Here is a 23,343-nt window from a genome sequence, read left to right as displayed (position 1 = left end):
CAGAAAAAAAGCGATAATTTCTTTATTTTCCATGTGAACCAGAAGCTAACTTTCCTGAACAGTAATTTTTGTTCACCCATCAAACTTTCTTTTCCACGTGCACACTTTTCATTGTCACAATCACGTCACCTGCATTCCTCCTTTATCTTCATATGCTTCTATTTCACTTGCGTTGCCCAGTATTCTGTTGCATACCCTTCCAATGACCATCTCCCTTCACCCTCCTATTTTGCAGTTGCAATGTGTATCACACCACTTCCCCACTCCTCCTAATTTATCTGGTTTCCCCTTTCCATTTTCAGTCTACAACTAAAAAGATGGAAGCTGCTGATTATTATGTTGCTAATACAGATCGTTGAATGTTGCAGTCGAAATTAGCACCGCCCCTTAGGAACAGTCAACAGGTTGCTGCACAGTGAACAGGATGGCACTTGCTCCCCGTGCTACAGAGTCGAGTTGTTTTTACCGGCGTTTCTGTGATGATGCTTAATCAAACATCCTCATCACAAATAGAACAAATCTCACCAATCCTCTTGAGCAAATTGCTTAAATAAGCCATGCGCTGTATTTTTTTCTCTTTATTGTTTCAGCTAATCTTCTGAAGTCATTTTGAGTTGAGTGTGTGTCCCTGAACAGAGGTTCAAAATGGTAGCTTTCCATCACATTCGGCAGAGCTGTTGGAGATGATGAATCAACTTTCGTTTTGCTCGTTGCTTCCAAAACACACGAAGAATATCTCATACTAAAATAATAAGATGTTTTATATTTTAACATTTCGCTTTAGCTCTCATAAAAGTAAGACCTTTCTGAATGAGTGTGACCCCAGCCGACATTACATTGAGGGTTTGTTCCCTATCATTTTCAATTAGTTGTTTTCAGGAGATTGAATGTGGGATGTCAGAGGTACTGGGTTCAACATTTTTATGGCACGTTATCACAAAGTGGTATGTCGTCCATATTGAGGAACCTTTCCAATATATAAATTTCATAATTTGTAATGCAATGTTCATAGCCTAATGCATGCGAGTCAACTGAAATAATTACTTCATTGTCCTGGTTAAAATCAGACGCTTTGTCATCGTCCAGAAAGGACAATATAGAAATCGAAAGTTTTGGAGAAACTCAGCAATTTTAGCAGCATTTGTGCAGTAGAAACAGATTTAACTTCTTGAGTCGAACGTCGCGTTGTGGCACAAAATGTTCATATTACTTCCAATATGTTCAAATTCAGTTTCTTTTGATATGTGCTCTGAGCTGCTGTGATCTAATCATCTCCATCACTTTTTCTTCTCATTGTAGATTTATTTCATCCCGAGTGTTTTGCTTTTATTGACAAGTCTAGATGTTGAAATGATTCCAACAATTCAGGCTGTTGAGCCAATGTAACTTGTATCATATCGGTGCCTGCTTTTTATTGAAGTTAGAACAAAAGAGTAATTTGTTAATTTGTCTTAAATGCTCGAACCTCAGGAAATCCATTTCATTTGAAATTGAACATAGAGCATTACAGCGCAGTACAGTCCCTCAGATCACAATGTTGCGCCGACCTGCAGAACTAATCTGAAGCCCAACTAACCAACATTATTCCATTCTTGTCCATATGCCTGTAAATTGACAATTATATGCCTTTAAAGTTGGAGAGTCTATTGCTATTGCAGGCAGTGCTTTCCACTCCTTTACTACTCTCTGAGTAAAGAAGCCACCTCTGGCATCTGACCTTTTTCTATCACCCCACAATGTAAAGCAATGCCACATTGTGCGAGCCATCGCCATCCGTGGAAAAAGGCTCTCACTGACCAACCTATATAACCCTCTGATTATCTTTTATGTCTCAATTAAGTCGCCTCTCAACCTTCTTCTCTCTAATAAAATCAATTTCAAGTCCCTCATCCTTTTCTCGTAAGACCTTCTCTCCACACCAGGCAACATCCTGGTAAATCTCCTCTGCACCCTTTACAAAGCTTCCACATACTTCCTGTAATGTGGTGACCATAACCGTCCACAATACTCCAAATGTGGCCACACCAGATTTTTGTACAGCTGCAGCATTATTTATTTATAATGACAACACGCTCCCCATGTTCTGAAAGCATTTAATGTACATCATTACACGAAGATGTTGGTCATTAACACTTCGCATCCGCTCAAGCTCAGACTGAGCTGTATCCTTTCTATCTCCCTCCTGAGCTGTACCTGTTGTCCTGCACATTTCTTTCTTTCATAATAATTCAATTATCTTCTTCAATTCCATGATTTGACTTGATTCTGTACTCTCTCTGTCTATGCAGTGCATGCAAAATATATATCGCTTTGAAGGTTCCACTCCTGTGTATTTCGCATCTTTTACCAATCGAACAATATGTGTTGCCGCTGGATCTTCATTCTGTCAATATTTGGGATATGTTATTTTTCTTGGTCGATCATGGACAAACCTGGCAAAAGTTTGAACGGTTCAACCATATCTTCTTTCAATCTTCCTTTTTGCAACCATATCCCAACTTCCTCATTCTGTAAAATTGACTAACATTCCTCCACCCTGTGAATCGTTTCTGCAATCTCTCTTGGTTCCTTCCCATCCTTTGTGGTGCCTAGAAATAAGCAGAATATTTCACATGGGGGCATAATCACTGTTAATCATTAGTCTTCCTAATCTCCTTGTTTTCTTACTGCATTTCGTTCTTGAAGAATTTGACGTTGAGGAGAAAGCAAATGTGGATGATGGCGGGAGGAAACATGCATCGTGAGGAAAAGAAAGTGATCGATAGTACAAAGCTTAGAGGGGGAGGCAAGAGAGATGGGACACAGAGATGAGTGTGAGAATTTGTTTATGAGATGGAGAGAAAATGTATAGATGAAGTGATAAAGTAAAAGAGAAAATTGGATTATTGACTAAAGTATTTGTACTTCCCGAATTGCTTTGGAAAATTATGTCCGATCTAGTCCTTTGTACAGTGAATGCATGGTAGTGTAATATGTTTAAATTCAGAGTCTCATGTCATATCTTTTAACACATAGAATGTCGGAGAAATTGCTGTTCACAAATCTCAGCAAACGGAGACTGTTAAATGTCTCTGACTCTTTAATCCATTGGCTTAAAATATGAAGGTAGGTGAACGTATCACGTTTGTCTTCGCAGTCAGGTCAAAACATCCAAAAGTCATTGCTCTAAATCAAACTGATTCCAAGAAAAGATTCGCTGAAATTGTACTGAAGCGTATTGTGAGTTAAGAAACAACGCTGCCTTTATTAATGCAGTGAGAGGAACGTATTGTGACCTCAGTCTGAAGACAAACCTGATGGGTTCATGCGCTTTGATCATTAAATCTACACTTCTTCTGTGTAGACAATTGCAACCACAGACCTTCCCTAACTGGCAGCATTTCCACCGAGGAAATATCAGCATAGAAAGAGAAAAAGCTATTGATTTTGTTTTTGCGGGTACAGCGGTATTGCGTGTGTACAAACCAGCAGAATCATCTCATCTCACCTGTGAAAAGTAAGCATCCATCATTCTCCCTCATCACAAACCTCGCTGGAACAATTTCAATTTTGTGGTAATTAACCCAGACCAGGTATTATTGTGGAATAAAATGCTGTGCATTGAAAGGAATTCACTGGAGCTATTTGTTCAGTGACTGTGATCAATGCCAGTCTCAATGGAATTTTGTCACTGGAGGGATTCCGTATTCTATTAATAAGAGACTCATTTCAATCCGTTTTCCCGCAGTAGCAGCAGGGCTATTATCTCCAACATTGACAGGCATCAGCAGCTCCAGGACGAGAGTTGAAAGAATCTGTGATCAATAAACGGGAATGTTGCAGCCATGGATAAGAATCTGAGATCAATAGATCAGAATGTTACAAGATTGGACAGGAGTTTGTCCTGGGGTCTTTACTACCTTTCTCGCGATTGGGCATGGTTAGGATTGCGGATAGAAGCTGTGCTGATGATTATCCAAGTGGGTTATTATCCAATCCTCGCTATTGTTGGTGTTCCTGGTAAGTTTTCATTTATTACTTCTGCAAACATTGTGAAGGTTATTAAAATTTATGTTACCTATGTTTGGCAAAAAAGACCTATTGTACAACCCAAATAACTGCGGAGATTGTAAATAAAAGACAAAAATAAAATTTGCTCGAAGATCTTCGCAGACCTGGCAACATATGTGTAAGATCAGTGGAAGCATGCCTGGACTATTCCTCAGAGGAAGGGTCACTCCACCCGAAACATTCAATTTGATTTCTCTCTACATATCTTCTGAGAATTTTTAGCAGCTTCCATTTTTGTTACGTAGCTATTATCTTCATTTTCAAACACAAACTCCACCCCTTTTCTATGAATTTCATACCCTTCACTTACAAACACCTGAAGAGGAAGGAGATTGTTCAAATCCTCAAGGTTCACTTTTGCCCTGACCTGACGCATATCTCGGTATTTCTCTGTCATAAAACCTATTCATTACTATCCCAGTAATATTCCTGGTCTCCACCTCTTGCCTCCGTGTTATTGTTAAATAACCCAGCATCAGTGATTAAAAAATACAGACATTATGTTTCCAGTTCTGTTCTGGCCACTCTTTCAGTTTTCAATACTGAGACTGCAAACTTGTGCTTGTCTCTGCAGTTACTTCAGAACATGGATTTCACGTCAGAATACCAATTCCACTGAACAGATAGTTCAGAGTTAACTAATTAAAAATTTAAATTTCACCGCAGCTGATGGCAGAACTTAAGTTCAAACAATAAAATTTAGAATGAAAACTAATTTCAGTAATAGCACTTATTATGAAGCTTAAGGTCTGTACTCTACCTGTGAGAGAGAGAATGAATGTTATTCTGAAATGACAGCTTACAAACACCCGTCGTAATCCTAACGAGCAGTGTCAGAGTGCACTGAAAAATTGAAAATATATACGATTTGGCTGCGAAATAATAACTTGAGTTGGTTGATGGTTTGACAACAATTGGGAACTTAACCAATCAGTTTAAATTATATCCCAGAATAAGAAGACCCAATCGAGATTGAATTTAATGCTTTTGTCAACATCGAACCAATCAGACAATATAGTGTTGGGGGTTTAATTAAAAAAAACAGACAGTTTGTAAGAGGAACCGAATAATGGCCAGCGAGAGAATAACTGCCATCGAGACAATTTGCAACATTCTCAATCAAATGCACCTTTTCATATGATACATCTGACAGTAAAAAGGAAGAAGACAACCCAGGGAGATATTCAACCGGAAGAAGGAAAAGACCGACGATAACAGTCATTGTATGATTTTGAATTAAGTTGATGTAATTTTTATATTTATCTTATGGAAAAATATATTGGTGTAGAGTTGGAGACAGATAACAAGGAGTTAAGAGAAAGGTGGGCTTGGAGTTGTGTTCCGTTTTAGTTTAATGCTCACTATTTTAGTTAAAGAATAAATGGATATTATTTTTCTTAAATAGTAGAATTTGTCCGTTCTCTATCAATCATAATTTAACAGATTGCGAGGTGAGGTAAGTATTTCTGGGTGTTTGGTTGAATTAACAGAGGATGTAATCACCATGTCATCACAATTTGGGGGCTCCAGTCTATAATTTGGACAGGGTTAAACAAATACAGTCTGAGATTTGGAGAGATTTGAAAAGACCTGTTGTTCAAAATCCCAGCAAATTTAAGCATTTGCCGATACATGTTCTAGAACTTTAAACAAAACGTAGGTGAGAAAATTTATTTCATACAGTTACGTATGATTGGTTAAATCATAAGTGAGAAAATGTATTTTAAGATTGATAAAGAGGTTTAAAGATGGGGTTTAAAGATGAATCCCAAATTTGGGAAGGAAGTTTAGAAAGAAAGAGAAAGCTATACTTTTAGAATTTGCAATTAGGTTAGATTTGGATCTCAACAGGTACAAAAGGAAAGCTGAAATTTTAATTGAGTTAGTCAAGCAGTTAGGTGTGTTAGAGAAACAAACAAGCGCAGAAGAGTTAGAAAAACCGAAATTAAAATTGAGACAAATTCAGTTAGAAAATAAAGAAAGGGAATGCAGAGTCATGAGAAATGAAAGAGAAAGAGAATGAAAGAGAGAATTTGAAATTCAAAAGTTGCAAATTAGCTGGGGAAGTTAAGTTAATAGGATGAAGATGAAGAGAGAAAGTAGTGATGTATACATTTTTGTGAAAGCTTTTTCACCTTTTGTTGAGAAAAATGTCAAAGCCTTAGTTACTTCCTTTGACAACGTGGATCAGCAGATCCAGTGTCCAGATAACTTGTGGGTATTGTTAGTTCAGGCACAATAGGTCAGTGGAGCTCGTGAGGCATTTGCAGCGCTATCAGCTAAGGGGTCAAGAGTTTATGCAGATCTCAAACACGCTATTTTGAATGCTTATGAATTGGTACCAGAAGCATATAGACAACGGTTCAGAGACAGAAAGAAGGAACCAGTACAGATTCATGTTGATATCAAAAGAATGAAAAATAGCAATTTTGATATTTAGGTGTGGCCCTTAAGAATTGATAAGATCTATGAGGCTCTGAGAGATTATAAGTATTCATGTGGATGAACAACAAGTTCAGGAATGAGAAAGGCGAGAGGGGTGTCAGATGAATATGCATTAGTACAAATAGGCAAAATTTAGCATGTATTTCATGCAAGTATTTCATCCTGTGAGCAATAGAAATTGGGGGAAGAGGAGAACCTGTACAACAGAAAGAAATGTGCAGAGAGCACTGGTAATTGTTTACCAAAGAGAGTGCACAGCCTCGGAAGAGGCTGCGTCGGGGATTTGGTGCCTGATCTGTACAAAGACATCGCCTCTGTGAGTCAAGTTTACTCAGAAAGAAGTGGGGGGGGGGGGGGAAGGGGGAGGGAAAAAAAGTTTTAATTTTCAGAGATACGGGATGTAATCCGTCTCTAATAATAAAACATAAATATATTTGCACTTTTTCTGTCCTGTCACCGAAAGAGTGACACCGAATGAGTGCCAACTCAATATTAGGAAAGTAACAGGGTAGTGATTGACACAGCATCAGTTCCAGGAATACAGTTTGTTCTTGGGAACGATTTAGTGGTTTGTAAGGTGGAACCGATACCCCTTGTTGTGGAGGTGCCAAAAGAAAACCAGGGAACGAAAGAGTTAAAATAAAAAATACACAGGAGTTTTTCCAGAGTGGATATTAACAAGGTCCCACAATCATAAGTCACAGCAGGAAGTTAAAACTAAGAGAAAGACGAAGAAATTAAGGTTCAATTAGCTAACACACATTGATGTATAATGGACGGAGAAAAAAAATCCCTGTACAGCCAAAAGGTCAGGCAAAACTGCATCGACCTGAAAGGCTAATCGACTTACAACAGAGAGCGGAGACAATTAAAGATAAGTTTTATTGTCTCGTTATTCTGTTGTAAATCCATCAGCCTTTCAGGTCGGGGCACTTCTGCCTGATCCTCTGCCTGTTCAGATTTCTCCAGCAGCATTATATTGAACAGTGCATCCGCTAAATGAAACACAATTTCTTCATCTTTCTCTTTAGCATTTGCTTTGTACAGTGACTAATGATCGTCTGATCTGTTAATAGGTGTGTATATGACTGTATAGATATGTATATATACGCACACATATACATTATATGTACACACACACACACACATGCGCATGCACACACATATATAGACATATAATGCATCCTCAGGAAATGAGTCAGAATGTATTATTGCGGTTCATTATGTTAAGGATTGAATCCTAAGATGAAAAGGGAGACCACGGCAGGCTAGTGCAAAGGAGAAATGGGCAGAAGTGCTCCAGATTATGTTGGCAGAAGCATACAGGCAGCAAGTGTTATGTGTCGCACATTAACTACCAGTAGGAGGTCACGGAGTTTTAACGAAACCTCTGACTAAGGGTCAAAAGCATTTCTGTTCGTCTGGTCTACACAAGGATGTTGTTGCATTTTGAAATACATGTCATACATGCCAAATGATAGGTAAGTGACAGGCAGTAAAAACAAAATGACATCTTTGTTGCCAATTACTGCATTCAAAAAATCTTTCAAGTGAATTATGATTGAATATGTAGTTCCACTTCCTAAAACTAAGAGTGAGAAACAGCACTTGCTAACAATAAAGGATGTGTCTATCAGAGTTCTGGAAGCAATTCCAGTACAGAAAATTAATGTAAAATGTTGCCAAAGGAGTTAATGGGTTGCTTCACTCAGTATGGGCTAGGGAGAGAGATTCAGCCCGACCCAGGCTCTAATTTTACTGCTCAGCTGTTGAAGGAAGGCATGGATAGCTTAGGGATATAGCATTTTAAGTAAAATGCGTATCATCTTCAATCCTGGGAAGCTTTGGAAAGTTGGCATCCGACCCCGAAAACCACGTTAAAAGTGTACTGTCAGGATTACCCGAATGATCAGAATATAGGTATTCAATACATATTTTTTGCTATAAGAGAAACCTTGGGCAAATCTTTCAGTTTAGTCCCTTTGAGTTGATACTTGGGCATGAGGTGAGAGGTCATTTGAAATTAATTAAGTGAAATTAATTAAAGAACAATTGACAGGATGGAGGGCGGAGATTTTACACGTTGATTATGTTTCTGAGGTGAGGGAGAGATTGACTCGGGTAGCTGAGTGAGCTAAACAGGACCTGAAGTCGGCAGAGCACAGAATGAAGCAAGTGGCAGATGAAAACTCTGAAATGTGGACGTTTTCCAACTGGAATGCATATTAGTATTGTACCAGTGGTAGGAGAGCCCTTCAAAGCTAGGTTTAGTGAACCCTATCAAATGGACAAAAAGTTAAACCAGGTAACTATCAGGCAAGGAAAAATCTATGCCGAATAGAAAAAACACCGAATCGGATACATCACGTGAATAAGGTGAAACTTGTTTTAAAAGACACCAGGAACTGGCAAACAGGTGTTAGTTACTACCCCGCAGCATGACGAATCAAATTCAGATTCCATGGAGTTTGATGTGCCTCAAAATACGTTAAAGAATGAGGAAGTCCTTGAGGAATAGGTTAGGTTAGTGAACGATATGTCTTAGGAGAGAAGAACCCAGATGAAAGGTTTGTTGCAGCAGTATGAGGACATATGCAGCACTAAGATGGGGAGGGCTAATACCATTGCGCCGAAGGTGGAAGTATGGAATGCTGTTCCGGTAAATCAACACAGACTTAAACCTTTCAAAGTCACACATGTCCTGAAGAAAGTGGATGCGATTCTTGTCGGTTATATCATCGAACTGAGTCAGAGTGACTGGAGTTTTCGGATCGTGTTAGTTCCCAAACCTGAAGGGACTCAACGATTTTGTGTGGACTACCGAAAGATCAATGCCATTACAAATCAGGCTCACACACAATTCGAAGTTTGGAGGGCTGGAAAGAAAAAGTTGGATAAGCAAGTTACATTACAAAGTTGGACTTACTGCGTGGGTTAGGGTCAGGATTAGGGTTAAGGTTAGGCTTAGGGTCAGGGTTTATCAGAGAAAGCAAAAGACGTTTCTGCGTTTGAAACCGCAAATGGACTCTCTCAATTTGAAATGATGCCTTTTGGAATGAAGAACTTCACATTCAGCCACATTCCAAATACTCATGAACAAAGTTGTGGCTGAGATAATGATCTGTGCAAAATATCTGGATGGCCTAGTGGTCTTTAGAGAGTCACGGAAAGACATCCAGAACATTTATACAGCAAGTGATAAATCCACGCAGGGGCAGCTCTCCACTAGTTATGGTCTTCTCTGACATGTATCAAGATCTTTGTTGGTGTTTGATGTCATTTTTCTCGCTCCAAACCATATCTGCAACGTTCTGCATGTAGTAACTAGGCCCAAACATATTTTGCTGTTTCATTTCTGACCTTCCTTCCATCATGACGTCAGAAGTCAGGATGTTCTCTGCTGAGTGTGATGTGTTCAACATTCACGATTCCTCCGGTACTAAACAGTCCATGTTCAAATGCAACAGGCTTGAGCTGGCAGTTGGTGGGTAACATGCACGCTAGACAAATGCGAGGCACTAACAATCGCAAAATAGAGAAAATTTCAACTCCGCAAGTTGACATTAAATGTTGTTACCTTCATTGAATTCCCCACTGATTCGCAATAGTCAACATGGCTTTGTACGTGGGAAATCAAGTCTCACAAACTTGATTTGAGCTTTTTTGAGGAAGGAACAAAGTTGATTGATGTGGTCAGAGGGGTAGACGTGATCTCTATGGACTTCAGTAACGCGTTCGACAAGGTTCTGCATGGGATATTAATTAGCAAAGTTAGATCTCACGGAATACAGGACGAACTCTCTATTTGGATACAGAACTGGCTCAAATGTAGACGACAGAGGGAGGTGGTGGAGGGTTGTTTCTTCGGACTGGAGGCATGTGACCAGAGGAGTGCCACAAGGATTGGTGCTGGGTCCTCTAATATTGTTTATTTACATAAATGATTTGGATTTGAGTATACGATGTACAGTTAGTAAGTCTGCAGATGACACCAAAAGTGGAGGTGTAGTGGACAGCGAAGTGGGTTACCTCAGATCACACCAGGATCTTGACCAGATGCGCCAATGGGCTGAGAAGTGGCAGATGGAGTTTAATTCAGATAAATGCGATATGTTGTATTTTGGGAAAGCAAATCTTAGAATGACTTATATACTTAATGGTAAGGTTCTACGGAGTGTTGATGAACAAAGAGACCTTGGAGTGCAGGTTCATATCTCCTTGAAAGTGGAGTCGCAGGTTCTTATGACAGTGAAGAAGGCGTTTGGTATGCTTTGCTTTACTGGTCAGAGTATTGAGTACAGGTGTTGGCAGGTCATGTTAGGCTGTACAAGACATTGGTTAAGCTACTGTTGGAATATTCCATGCAATTCCGCTTTCCTTCCTATCGGAAAGATATTGTGGAAATGGAAAAGGTTCAGTAAAGATTTACAAGGATGTTGCCAGGGTTGGAGGATTTGTGGAACAGGGAGAGGCTGAACAGGCTGGGGCTGTTTTCCAGGGAGCTGAGGGGTGACCTTATCGAGGTTTACAAAATCCTGAGGGGCAGAGATAGGGTAAATAGTCAACGTCTTTTCCCTGGAGTTGGGGAGTCCTGAACTAGAGGGCATAGGTTTAGGGTGAAAAGGGAAAGATATAAAAGAGACCTAAGGGTCAACCTTTTCACACAGAGGGTGGTACGTGTATGGAATGAACGGTGGAGGCTGGTACAATTGCAACATTTCAGAGGCATTTGGATGCGGATATGAATAGGAAGAGTTTGGAGGGATATGGGCCGGGTGCTGGCAGGTGGGACTAGATTGTGTTGGGATATCTGGTTGGCTTGGACGTGTTGGACAGAAGCGTCTGTTTCCATGCTATAGATCTCTGTGATTCTATGACTCTATACTAATCCTGTGCATTGATTTGAAAAACACCCACATGTCAAATGTGGAGTTGCCTGATAACAGCTCCTCCCAATTAACTCACCCTTGCACCTGCCCTAGATATAATTTGCTGTCCCTCAAATTAATATCTTCTTAAGTTCTCATCGTTCACAGAATACAGCTTTGGAAATATGAAAGAAGTACAGTGGTAATCTAGCTTCCTCATATATTTTGTGATGGGTTGGCTTGGCCTGTAACAATAACTAATAGGATATCAATTATATGTAATATACCTTCATTTTCAGAAATTATTTGTCAAAACCCCACCAGCACACTTACTGTTTTATGTAAAATCACATTAGAGTGCGGTAATATGAGAGGGCAGCACGGTAGCTCAGTGGTCAGCACTGCTGACACACAGTGCCTTGCACCCAGGATCAATTCCCACAACGAGCAACTGTCTGTGAGGAGATTTCACATTTTCCCCATGTCTGTGTGTGTTTCCTCTGGGTGCGACAGTTTCCTCCCACAGTCCAAGGATGTGCAGGTTCGATGATTTGGTCAGCTCAATTGCATGTAGTGCTCGGTGCATGAGTCAGGGGTGAATGTATGAAATGGGTCTTGGTGGGTTGCTCTTCGGAGGATCGGAGTGGATTTGTTGGGCTGAAGGACCTATTCCCACACTGTAGGGAATCGAATCTAAAAATATACAAACTTGGATTCAGAATGTGGCAGCTGAGAGCAAACAGTGTATGGGAACAAAATATACCAGTTTGGTGTTTAACCTGGTATAATGTGATTTTTAACATTGCCCACTTCAGTCCAACACCGGCACGTCCATGTCATGTTTACCTAATAAAGGCAAAAGCTTTCACAGGCTGAATGACCAGCAGGAATGACCGGATCGCTGGGATTCCAGGTTTGACTTGTGAAAAGAGACTTGTTCGACCAAGTGTGCATTCGCTACACTAAATAACAATAGGCAGAAACACTGAAACATAAAATAAAAGCTCTGACAGGGATGGACAGATTGGATACAGGGATGGCTGTTAGGTATATATCAAGGGGTCACAGACTTAGTATCTAAGACTAGCCAATTTGTACTGAGATGTGCAGTACTTTCTAAATTCAGACACTGATTAGCTGCGAATGTACCCCCCCCCACATAAATCTGTCGAGTCCAGGGTATTGAATATAAATAAGAACACAGTAGATGCATTTCTCGATACGACAGGGATGGGGAGAAAGCAGGAACATGGTGTTGTGGTCGAGGCTTACCAATCATTTTAGATGATGGCGTACAAGCTTCAATCGGCCAGTTCCGAATTTCTACATTTGATTCCTATACTCATGAAAATGATGTGTATGTTGTGTTTAAAAATGTATTGAGGAGGTGGACAACCATGAACAAAATTGCAGGAGGCAGGGCAGGAGGCTCATTGTGTTCAATACTTCTTTCCCAATGTTTCTTTGTAGTATTTTGAAAAACGCTGAAAATGTTGTTACAAGCTCTCAGATGTGTGGAAAGTGGCCTGTACAGGCTCGAAATGTCTGGGTTTCTATTTCTCGTTGTCTGATGTCTAGAATCCTGACAGTGTAGAAACAGGCGCTTCGACCCAATACTCCAAACAGACCCTCTGAAGAGTAACTCGGCCAAGCCAACTGCTTAGGCTTTTACTCTACAATTATGTCGGACTAATACACATGACCTACACATCCCTGAACACTACGGGCAATTTGGAATGGTCAATTCACATAAGCTGCATATCTTTGGACTGTGGGAGGAAACCGGACTACCCAGAGGAAACCCGCACTGACACGGGAGAACGTGCAATCTCCACACAGACTGTCGCCCGAGGCTGGAGTCGACCACAGGTCCCATGCTGTAAGACAGCAGTACCTCACCACTGTGCCACTGTGCCGCCCCATCTAGAGCAGTTCCAGGTCTTCTGTCCAGTTTCATCCTATTAGAACTTCGACCAGTTTAGTATAATCGAATGTCGTGCTTGGCAAGAGGGTGCCTTTGATTTAAGCAAATCTCTGTGTGTCTGGAGTCACTTTTCGACCTGACCAGGAAGGACAATAAGTTGACGTTTTTAAAGACATTCGAGGAATGAAATTGTTATGAACAATCGACATTGTTTTAAGGTCACTATTACTGATTCCAGCTTTTGAAATTTCAGATTTTAAGAATGATTTTAACTTTCAGCAGCTGCAGCAGCATTGCCCCGGTTTTCTGGATTCGTAATTCAAACATATTTCCATCAAAATACCGCCTTCACGTGCGGATCTGTCAGAAATCCCACGGAGTAGGTAATTTTTGTGCATGTGCTGCTTTGGCAGCTGTGTCAAAGAGACCGTCCACCAATTTGGCTATTGTAATGGCACTGACAGGTTGGAAATTGATCAGAATGGACGTACTTTCCTTTTAGGAGCCGAGACCATTTGTACAATTTTCTACGTTTTTGATCAGATATCAGAGTTTGTGTTGGCCAGGGAAATGGCTTACCTTGCTGCAAAAATCATTAGTTTTATTGCACGAATTCAGGACCTATAACTTTGCCGTTCCTATTGCGTTCAGTTTTTTTTTCCTTCAAATCATTCAGCGATGTTCACAGGGGCTTTTCATATGAGCAGTGTTTGTGATCTCTCTTTCTGTACCTTTTGGAGGTTAGAACGTTGAGAAAGGATCTAATTTGAGCTTACCAAATACAGAGAGGCCTCGATGGTGAAGAAGGTAATTCACTGAATAAGAGAAATCAGGATGCAGAGCACAACCTCAGAGTGAACGAAAACCCATTTGAACATTGTTGTACAGAAATTTCTACGGCCATATGGTGTGCGTCAGTGCCACAGGGGGCTACGGAGGCAAATTTGTTGAATACTATTAAGACAGAGACAGATAGTTTCTTGTGTAGAAAGGAAAAAGTGAGGACTGCAGATGCTGGAGATCAGAGCTGAAAAATGTGTTGCTGGAAAAGCGCAGCAGGTCATGCAGCATCCAACGAGCAGGAGAATCGACGTTTCGGGCATGAGCCTGAAGAAGGGCTCATGCGCAAAACTTCGATTCTCCTGCTTCTTGGATGCTGCCTGACCTGCTGCGCATTACCAGCAACACATTTTCAGCTCTGAGTAGAAACGAAGTCGAGGGTTACAGGGGGAAGGTACGAGAATGGATTTTAGAAGTCGATTAGCAGTAATCGAATTGCAGACCGTGCTTGATGGGTTAAGTGGTCTTATTCTGCTCACATATTTTATATTAAACTCACGTGGTGTAAATCGAATTGGATAAAGACTGCGAATGTGATACTGATGACATCATTACAACATGCTAGTGGACCATCCACTTCACTGTTTTGGTTTTTATCCAGATGCACTGGGCTTCCCCATTGTTGTGGACAGAAGGTACATGAGGAGGAGTCTCCTCGGTCCGTGAGCTGTTTCAGATGCGGCTGATCTTCAGAACTTCCATCTGACACCTAAACAGACAGTAATGGAGAAATGAGATAGGTCTGGCAGCGTCTGGTGAAAAAAAGTAGTGACCTTTTTGACATAACTTAAACCAGCTGGGAAATGATGGCATTTCTACTGATAATGTAGGGTGGGATTGTTTGGGAGAGTTTACAGAATACATGGAAATGATGTCGAAAGAGATAGAGTAGGAGGTATACAAAGGGAAAGGCTAACAAAGTGACTGCTGATGTTAATCAGAGTACGAGGTAAATCTTATGGTAATACATGCGGAAAATGCTTATTTTCATATATTGAAAATGGGGTGGCTGTTCTCCTGATGAAGTTCTCCTGTCCGTAACGTCGATTTTGCTGCTCCTCGGATGCTGCCTTACCTGCTGTGTTTTTCCAGCACCACTCTAATGTTGACTCTCTTTTCCAGCAACTGCAGTCCTCCCTTTCGTCTACCTGTGCTTCTGCACTCCTGAAAAAATGGGATCCAAGTGTGTGAAGTGGGTAATTGACATGAAGGTGGGTGTTTATATTCTGAAATTGTCGATCCCATTTTTGAGTTGGAAGGATGTAAGATACCGAGAAAGAAGATGAGGTTTTTCTCCTGCAGCTTGCATTGAGCTTGCCTGGTTCATCGCAGCAAGTCTAGGATAGAACTGCTGAAATGGGAAGACGGCAATGGGGTTAAAGTGGTAAGGAACTGGAAGCTCAGGGTCATTTTTTACGGACAAAATGTAGGTGTTTGGTGAAACAATCAGGAAGTCTCTTCTTTGTCTCACCCATGCAGAGGAGAACACATTGTGAGAGTGACCAGAGTAGACAAAGTTAAATGTGCTCTAACTTGTTGAAACCGAGGGCCAGTTCTCGGACACGTCTTCCTATCTACCCCTAGATGATCACCCCACCATCATCTGACATCAAACTACTTTTTCACAACTATCACTGAGCTTAAATGGGGATTCCTTCGAACTACCCACCCTCATCACCACCACTACACAACTCTTCAAAGTAAATAGGCCACCAAACCCTACAAAAGGCATGAATAGGACTGCGATTGCAAACATATTGTTCTGCCTGTTCTTGCCTCGTGGAACTTATTGCATCATACCTGATGTGCTGTTTCTATCCTTGTCGATCCGTTCCCATTTACATCGATGAATTTTCTTCCTTTGATGTCAATTTCAGAATTTTAAATTCTCGAGCTCCTGCCGCCTTCCCTGATAATGGTGTTGCTTCCCTCACATATTTGGAATTGATAAAACATATATGATATTTGCTTCAAATTTCCATTCCCATCTGACCTTCATCTGATCCTTTTGCGATTGGTCCTTTCCTTTCCTCGAAAATCTCTCTTTCTCTTTCTGCAGATTGGGTGTCAGCAAAATCTACTTCAAACCCACCAACACCAACCTACGTTGTTTTTATACATCCTCACAGCCCGCTTCTTGTGATGATTCCATCCCAGTATCTCAGTTTATCAATTTCCATCGCATCTCTTCCAAGATGGTACCTTCTGTCCAGGGTTGGGGAGAGCTGCTGGTGTGCGTTCAGAAATGCCAACTATTTCCATCAAACTAGGTTCCCCACGATTGTGTTTAATGTGTTCGTCAGCCCTCTAAGATTCCCCGGCCAATCCACCTGCACGCCCATTTCCTATCCATAGATGAACGGCACTTTCTCTTTTAACTGGATAAGTTGTAGCACATGGACGTCTCTATCCTAATTCCATACCTTACAAGACCATGTTTGCAGCCTGCCCCTGAAGTGAGCTTACGCAGCCCATTGAGCCCCACGCACAGAGACGGAGATTGTGCTGTGCTCTGGATATTAATCACAATGTTTTGGTCTGTAATAACCCATCTGAATGAACGACCCACATACAGATAATATGATTTGTACATGATTCAGACTATCCAAGGTCTTTCTTTTTCCAGGTTATTCTGCCAAAATTACACATTTGAAATTTAGAAAAGATATATGAATTTTGCAGACAGTGATGGAGTAGTCCTTTATATATTACCAAGCTTGTCACTAGTATAGATTTACCCAGCTGTCTAAACCCTACACTCAGAGCCGGTAAGGGATCTGTGTTCTATTCGTTAATAAGTCTGCCTCGGGTCTATGTTAAGTCAACTGACTGAAGTCCACACATAGATACAGTGAGGGAGACGTGTACTATATATTACTCAGACTGTCTCTGATCTGTACTGGAGCAGCTGACTCAGCCAAACACAAAAATGCAGTGAGAGAACCGTGCGCTCTTTATGACTAAGATTGTCCCTGGTCTGTGTTCCTCCAGTTGACTTAATCCCACACACAGAGACAATGAGGGAACTGAACTCCATGCATTCCTCTCGTTTTCGCTGGTCTGTGTTAACCAAGCTGACTGAACACCCCACCGCCGCACCCCCCACACACTCACAAACAATGAAGGAGTTGTGTTCTACATATTACTCAGACTATGCCATCCATGAATATTGACGTGATCATTGTGGGTAAACGTTGTCTGTTGGCTAAGTGATGAAATTACTTTCTGATAAATTTAAAACAATCAAATTGTTGATTAATGCTCATTTGATAAATTCATTTCCCTTTGTGCTTCCAACTGCGACTATGTTCCACAGGAAATACCTGAATGTGTGTGTGACATTGAACAACAGAAGACTTAATCATCAGTCTTCATCGCGGCATCCTGGATCAAATCCTATTTATTGATTTCAATCCTCTTCTGGAATATCTGAGCAGGAACCTGTCTTTGCAGTACCTCAATACTCTCTTTTCCACTGAGCTGATCTTCTGACCACATTGAATATACATCATGAAGACTAACAACTTCTTCCTACATTCATCCTTGTCTGAACTTCTCCATTGCAGAAATTTTCATTCATCTCTATGGTAGATCCAATACACAACTATTCTAACATTAGTGCCTCAACGACACATTTTGCATACTCACTAAACTTCTGGTTATCCACGACCCTTCTGAATGTCCCCTGTACTCAGAGCGAATCACTTTCACCTATCATCTCTGCAGTCAATGACGTACACCATCCTTTTCATCGATTATCTCTGTACTCATTGAGCTACACTGTCGCCCCATTGAGCATTCACTCATCGCCCCATAGGCATTTGTCTACACTGTCCCGTTCAGCATTCACTCCTGTACTCACTGACCTACACTGTCGCATTCACCATCAGTCCTGTACTCACTGATTTACACTGTCCCATTTATGCCTCAACCCTGTACTCCTTGATCAACAGTGCGATGTTCATCTATCATCCTTGGCCTCACCAACCGACATTGTCCAGTTCAACAATTACTGCTGTACTCACTGACCTGTGCTATTCTATTCACTCACCACCACTGTATTCACTGATCTACACTGTTCCATTTATCCATCACTGCTGCATTAACTGTCCTCTAATGCTCTGTTTACTTTTCATCCCTGTACACACTGAACTCCACTGTCTCATTCACCCTTCACTCTGTACTAACTGACGAATAATTCCCCGTTTACTGAACACCCCTGAACTCAATGACTTACACTGTCACTTTCATCCATCACTTCTGTACTCATTGAACTACACTGTCCCATCAACATATCATCATTGTATTCACTGCCTACGGTATCCCGTTCAATCCATCATCCTGTACCCACTGACCCGCACACTTGGAATCATTTGTCACATGGTATTCGTTGATCTGCATTGCCGGTCGCCCATCACACCTATTAAAAAATGAGCAGTACTGCCCCATTCATACATCTTCAATGTACTTACTGACGAGCATTTCCCCAATACCTCTCTACTCGTAGACTGAAACTGTTCGGTTCCCGCATTATCCCTGTTCTCATGGGCTTCCACTGACCTGTTCAGGCATCACCCCTGTACTCACTGACCTACGCTGTTCCGTTTCTCCAACAGGTCTGTACTCACCGACCTACACCGTCCCGTTTCCCCAACACCTCTGTACTCACTGACTTACATTATAATTTGCACCCTTAATCTTATCACTCAAGGACCTACACGATCCCGTTCAGCCATCACCTCTGTACTCATGTACTCACAGTCTTTGATCCATTTATCATCCTGTATTCCCTGACCTGCATTGCCCATTTACCCATCACTCCTATACAAACTGACCCACACTGCAACATTTATCCATCACCCTGTACTCACTGACCTATACTGACCTGTTTACTTATCATCCTATACTCACTGAACTCCATCACCCCATTCACCGATGAACTCAGTGCTCCACCCAAATAATCAGTATGTACCTACACTCCCGATCACCAATCCCTTCTGTGTTCACTGACCAACACTGCCCTTCTTACCCATTACCCCTGTACTCACTGACCTAAACTGTCCTGTTTATACTTCACTTCTGTCCTCACTCACCTACATTGTTGCTTTTATCCATTACCCCGTATTCAATTGGAAGGGGACTAATATACTTGCAGGGCAATTTGCTAGAACTGCTTGGGAGGTTTTAAACTAGTAAGGGCGGGGAGGGAGGGGGGGACCCAGGGAGATACTAAGGAAGGAGATCAATTGGTACAGTTAAGAACAGAAGTGAGTCAAACAGTCAGGGCAGGCAGGGACAAGGTAGGACTAATAAATTAAACTGCATTTATTTCAATGCAAAGGGCCTAACAGGGAAGGCAGATGAACTCAGGGCATAGTTAGGAATATGGGACTGGGATATCATAGCATTTACAGAAACATTGGTCAGGGATGGGCAGGACTGGCAGCTAAATGTTCCAGGACACAAATGCTACAGGAAAGATAGAAAGAGAGGCAAGAGAGGAGGGGGAGTGGCATTTTTGATAAGGGATAGCATTACAGCTGTGCTGAGGGAGGATTTTCCCAGAAATACATCCTGGGAAGTTATTTGGGTGGAACTGAGAAATAAGAAAGGGATGACCACCTTACTGGGATGGTGTTATCGACCCCCTAACAGTGAGAGGGAAATTAAGAGACAAACTTGGAAGGAGAACTCAGCTATCTGAAAGAATAATAGGGTAGCTATGATAGGGGATTTTAACTTTCCAAACATCGACTGGGACTACCATAGTGTTAAAAGTTTAGGTGGAGAAGAATACCTTAAGTGTGTACAAGTAAACTTTCTGGTTTAGCATGTGGATGTACCTGTGAGAGAAGGTGCAAAATTTGAACTACTTTTGGGAAATACGGCAGGGCAGGTGACTGAGGCGTCAGTGGGGGAACACTTTGGGGCCAGCGACCATAATTCTATTCGATTTAAAATAGTGATGGAAAAGGATAGAGCAGATCTAAAATTTGAAGTTCTAAATTGGAGAAAGGCCAATTTTGACGGTATTAGGCAAGAACTTTCGAAAGCTGATTGAAGGCAGATGCTTGCAGGTAAACGGACAGCTAGAAAAAAGGGAAGACTTCAGAAATGAGATAACAAGAATCCAGAGAAAGTATATTCCTGTCAGCGTGAAAGGGAAGGCTGGTATGTATAGTGAATGCTGGATGACTAAAGAAATTGAGAGTTTGGTTAAGAAAAAAGAAGGAACCATATGTCAGGTACAGACAGGATAGATCGAGTGAATCCTGAGAGGAGTACAAAGGAAGTAGGTGTATAGTTAAGAGGGAAATCAGGAGGGCAAATGGGGTCATGAGAAAGCTTTGGCAAATAGGATTAAGGAGAATCCAAAGGGGTTTTACAAATATATTAAGGACAAAAGTGTAATGAGGGAGACAATTAGGCCCCTTAATGATCAGCAAGGCGGCCTTTGTGAAGAGCCACAAAAAATAGTGGAGATATTAAATGAATACGTTGCATCTGTATTTACTGTGGAAAAGGATATGGAAGTTGTAGACTGTAGGGAATTAGATGCTCACATCTTGCAAAATGTCCAGATTACAGAGGAGGAATTGTTCGATGTCTTGAAAAGGTGAAAGGTGGTTAAATCCCAAGGACCTCATCAGACGTAACCTAAAACTCTGTGGGAAGATGAAGACATAATTGCTGGGCCTCTTGCAGAGATATTTGTATCATTGCAAGTCACAGGTGAGGTGTCGGAAGACTTGAGGTTGTCAAACGTGGTGCCACTGTTTAAGAAGGGCGATAAAGACAAGCCAGGGAACCATAGACCGGTGAGCCTGACGTCAGTGGTGGGCAAGTTGTTGGAGGGAATACTGAGGGACAGGATGTACATGTATTTGGAAAGGCATGGGCTCATTAGGGATAGTCAACATGGCTTTGTACGTGGGAAATCATGTCTCACAAACTTGAGTGAGCTTTTTGAAGAGGTAACAAAGAAGATTGATGAGGGCAGAGCAGTAGATGTGAACTATATGGACACCAGTAAGGCGTTCGACAAGGTTTCTAAAGGGAGACTGATGAGCAAGGTTAGATCTCATGGAATACAGGGAGAACTACCCATTGGGATGCAGAACTAGCTGAAAAGTAGAAGACAGAGGGTGATGGTGGAGGGTTGTTTTTCAGACAGGAGGCCTGTGACCAGTGCAGTGCCTCAAGTATCGATGCTGGGTCCTCTACTTTTTGTCATTTTCACAAACAATTTGGATGCGAGCATAAGAGGTACAGTTAGTAAGTTTGCAGATGACACCAAAATTGGAGGTGTAGTGGACAGCGAAGAGGGTTACCTCAGCTTACAACAGGATCTTGACCAGATGGGCCAATGGGCTGAGAAATGGCAGATGGAGATTAATTCAGATAAATGTGAGCTGCTGCATTTTTTGAAAGCAAATCTTAGCAGGACTTATATACTTAATGCTAACGTACTAAGGAGTGTTGCTGAACAAAGCGACCTTGGAGTGCAGGTTTATAGCTCCTTGAAAGTGGAGTCGCAGGTAGATAGGATAGTAAAGAAGGCGTTTGGTATGCTTTCCTTTATTGGTCAGTGCATTGAGTACAGGAGTTGTGAGGTCACCTTGCGGGTGTACAGGATATTGGTTAGGCCACTGTTGGAATATTGCGTGCAATTCTGGTCTCCTTCCTATCGGAAATATTCTGTGAAACTTGAAGAGGTTCAGAAAATATTTACAAGGATGTTGCAAGGGTTGGAGGTTTGAGCTATGGGGAGTGGCTGAATAGGCTGGGGCTCTTTTCCCTGGAGCGTGGGGGGCTGAGGGGTGACCTGATAGAGATTTCCAAAATTATGAGGTGCATGGATAGGATAAATAGTCTTTTCCCTGGGGTCGGGGAGTACAGAACTAGAGGGCATTGTTTTAGGGTGAAATGGGAAAGATATAAAAGAGACCTAAGGGGCAACGTTTTCACGCAGAACGTGGTACGTGTATGGAATCAGCTGCCAGAGGCTGTGATGGAGGCTGGTACAATTGCAATATTTAAGAGGCATTTAGATTGGTATATGAAAAGGAAGGGTTTGGAGAGATGTGGGCTGGGTGCTGGCAGATGGGACTAGGTTGGGTTGGATTTCTGGTCGGCATGGACGGGGTGGACCGAGGGTCTGTTTCCATGCTTTACACCTCTATGACTCTATAATTAGCTACACAGTCCCGTTGACACTCCACCATTTTACATACTGAGTAACAGTGTTCCGTTCAGCCATCATCACTGTACTCGCAAAACTACATTCTCCCAATCACCCATCATTCATGCATTCCCTGTCCTGCACTGTTCCATTCAACCATCATTCTTGTAATCACTGACATACAGGGCCAAGTCCACTCGTCACCTTTGTACACAGTGACCAACACTGCCCTCTTCATACATTACTCCTATACTCACTGATCTGACCTGTCCCATTCACCCATCATCCCTCTACTGACTGAGCCGTTCAGCCACCAGTCCTGCATTCACTGACTTATACTGTCCCGTTTCCAATCCATGCATTTACCCACTGACCTTTAGTGCTCCATTCCCCATGACTTACGTTGTAATTCACCAAATCTGTCCTTTTCTCCCATTACTCAGATATTCATTCACCTTCACAGCCCATTTCACTCATCAACCCTGTACTCACTGAGCTACACCGTCCAATTCAACTATCACCCCTGTACTTATTGACCGACATTATCCCCATCACAAGTTACCCCTGTACTCAACGACCTACACTATCCCGTTCACCTTTTGCTACTCTACTCACCGATCGACTCTGGCCCGTGAGCCCATCACTTCTGGATTAGAATGGTGCTGGAATAGCACGGCAGTTCAGGCAGCATCGAGGAGCAGGAAAAGCGATGTATTGGGCAAAAGCCCCTCATCAGGAATACAGGTAGGGTGTCTGAAGGATGGAGAGATAAATCACCCTTCAGGCACCCTGCCTGTATTCCTGATGAAGGGCTTTTGCCCTGAAAAACATGCACTCCAGTTTTGAACGCGCTCACCCCAGGGAAACGACTTTGCTATTCTCCATAATAGTCCACCTCAACATGTTATAAATCTGTAAAATCAGTCACATAAATCAGTCACACCCAACCGCCTAATAACCAATGGAAAAAAATTCCGAGGGTGTTTTTGTAACTAAAACCCTCCATACCTGGAATCATCCTGGCAACTATTTCC

The 23,343-nt window shown here is 41.7% G+C and overlaps 1 pseudogene; it reads left to right on the top strand.

The window, feature by feature from the left end:
- The first annotated feature begins 3,824 nt into the window (after positions 1-3,824).
- Positions 3,825-23,343, top strand: part of LOC148134869 (putative G protein-coupled receptor 139) — a 36,931-nt pseudogene continuing 17,412 nt past the window's right edge.

This window comes from Chiloscyllium plagiosum, unplaced genomic scaffold (genome assembly GCF_037043375.1).
Source record: "Chiloscyllium plagiosum isolate Xiang-an unplaced genomic scaffold, Cpla_swu_hap1 HiC_scaffold_52, whole genome shotgun sequence".
Taxonomy (NCBI): Eukaryota; Metazoa; Chordata; class Chondrichthyes; order Orectolobiformes; family Hemiscylliidae; genus Chiloscyllium; species Chiloscyllium plagiosum.
Note: the sequence above shows the minus strand (reverse complement) of the source record. Positions and strands in the feature narration are given on the sequence as shown.